At 43.7% G+C, this 2,516-nt stretch overlaps 1 long non-coding RNA gene across 1 annotated transcript; it reads left to right on the top strand.

Annotated features, from left to right (window-relative positions):
• Positions 1-233: 233 nt before the first annotated feature.
• LOC144096857 (uncharacterized) lies at positions 234-1,992 on the top strand. The gene is made up of 3 exons (XR_013306859.1): positions 234-525; positions 1,285-1,378; positions 1,913-1,992. It is a non-coding gene; the product is annotated as an uncharacterized LOC144096857 (long non-coding RNA).
• Positions 1,993-2,516: the final 524 nt, after the last annotated feature.

Genomic DNA, 2,516 nt, shown 5'->3' on the forward strand with positions numbered 1-2,516 from the left:
GTCAGCACCGTCGTCTGCTCCGTCGTCTGCTAGGGCATCCGGGTCGCTTCAGGGGATCACAGGATCGCAGCTTCTACAAACGACATGCCAGAAAAAGTAACTGAAAGCGCTTTAGTATTCTTAAATAATCTAAAAATAATTTAAAATAAATGCAGTGTCTTTGTTGTGAAGATAATATAAGTATTCATGGTTTAAAAAACAAATTTTTTTGTCGGTTGCAATTTTTCACCGACACGAAAGCGCAGCCGTCGGCGCCATTGCAGCGCAACCGACACGTCGTGTTTTGAATTATTTGCCTCTTTGAGGCATTGCTTGAGTACTTGTACGGCGGACACGTGTGAAGAACTCATTCAATAGGAAGGTGAGCAGGAGTGTGTTTTGGAAGCCAACGACCAGGATTTCGGCCTGTCAACATTGGCGAGTTTCAACGGGTAAGCCATGAAGAGTGCTGCGACGTCTTTTCATCTGTTAGGGGAACGAAGACTCCTGCGCGGTTTTACTAAGCCTGGATGAATCGCATGGCTGGTGAGTCCCGCTCTGCGTTTCTTTGCTAATGATCTGTATTCACACGCGCTATTTGTATGCGGCTATATAGGGATGTGAGTGGAGGCAGTCCGCCTGTGGTTGCCGCAGCTATAATGCGGCGCCAAAAAAGCAGGGCCTATATCCTGCATGACAAGTGTTGTTCTCATTGTCTTTATGTGCATTTATTACTCGCGTGCCGTGGTAAATAAAAATGGCACCAGATATCACAACAGAGATACGCTTTCGCTTGCTAGCGCTTCGACACTCGGTGCAAAAGCATGGATTTGCACTGCGTAGAAGACGATGAGCGAGAAGTGCCGCGCGGCGGAGCGCTCGCGCTAGGCCAGCTGCGATCAGACAACGCACTATTTGGCTCAGGGTTAGTACTCATCGGATTAGTGCTTGTGCCTTAATATGCGTCATACTAAATTTCGAGACAGTAATCGCATGCGAAAGGCTAATTCATATTCATCGCCTTGTCATTTGTAAACTTGTCTGTGCTTCCCCAGTGGAACAGGATTTGAAGCAGTGTTATGTCAAAGTTAGATCAATCTTGCGTCTCCTGAGCTGTAAACGTTGATGCTTCCTCTCCTGAGCACTGCGAGCTGTCGGATATGCAACTGCACAATTATTTAGGATTTCTACCTTTTTGCTATATCCCTCGCTTTTGTGGCCCGTATTCAAGTCGTTCGCCATTGTCGATGGTTTTTTTGTTACTGATTTTCGCTTTGCTATTTATTCTTGGTTGCGTGCCATCAGCTGTGGTGCCGGCGATTCTCCGAGCTCGGAACTCTTCCCAGGCACGGGATCCTACCTACAGACCTCCCTTCGCCGCACTCACGAGTGTTCTTTGGTATTTTTTTGTTTCTCTTGCCTTTACTTGCATTGCCAGTCGACAAATTTGAGCAGCTTTTAATTGTATGCAGATTTGCTAAATGCGCTAGCAATTTTTCTATGATGCCAAGCTGTGCTGTGAGATATCAAGCTTCTTGCTAGTGAAGGCATGCTTTTTTCCATTCTCTCTTCTCATTTAACCAAGGCAGACTGGTTGCAACTTTCAATCTAATACCTAGACATTGGTGCAAGGCACCATGATAGGAATTAATGAAAACCTGCACATCCTATAATCAAATTGGCGTGCGGTATTTCAGCCAGCTCATCTTTCAGTGTGGTTATAACAGTCGTTGTGACTCTTCTCAAAGAATGTAAATGGGTGCATTACATAAAATCTGTTCATTTGTTTTGTCATGGGCTAGCTCATTGGTTTTTTATTTACATATATTACGTCTAAGTTTAGTTTTTAAAGCAGTAGACGATTTCCTCTCTTTTCATTCATGACATGGCTACAGCCACTGACAGCTGTTGCTCTGGATGTATTTATTTGCAGTTGCCAGCGGCCAGCATCTATTGGGCCATGCGTGCTTCCTGCCTTCGGCTGTGTCATCCCTCCTGATCCGTTCATGGTAATTCTTTTTCAGTGATGCATATCTTAGCTGCCTGTTTAGAAAAATATTTTCAATATAGGCTTGCAGCTAGGTTTAGAAATGCATGAAACTCTACATGCACTTCACAGCAGTACCTCCGCTTATAATTACCGGAACTGTAGACTTGTACAAAATATAGTCGCTGATGTAGCTCTTGACGCAGCTGCTGTTAACATAAACGTGCTTTGACATTGCACACCTGTTGCCTGGTATGCATATGTGTCCTCGAAAAGGACCTATATGTTCATTTATCCCTTTAAAAACATTGTGCTCTACAATGATGGTTTACCAGTATTTCTGACAAAGAGACCAAATTGTCAGTCAGTAATGTAACATTGCACGATGACACCAATCCTTGTATGGTATAGCATCCTTGCGATGCACTAGGCAAGCTGCTGTCAGCACAGATTTATTGCTGGTTTATTGCCATAGCATATGGTTATACTGCACAGTTTGTACCTCTACCTTCTTAAAGCTGTATACTTGAAAAATTTAAAATTAGTTGAA

Source organism: Amblyomma americanum, chromosome 1 (assembly GCF_052857255.1).
Source record: "Amblyomma americanum isolate KBUSLIRL-KWMA chromosome 1, ASM5285725v1, whole genome shotgun sequence".
NCBI classification, from domain to species: Eukaryota; Metazoa; Arthropoda; class Arachnida; order Ixodida; family Ixodidae; genus Amblyomma; species Amblyomma americanum.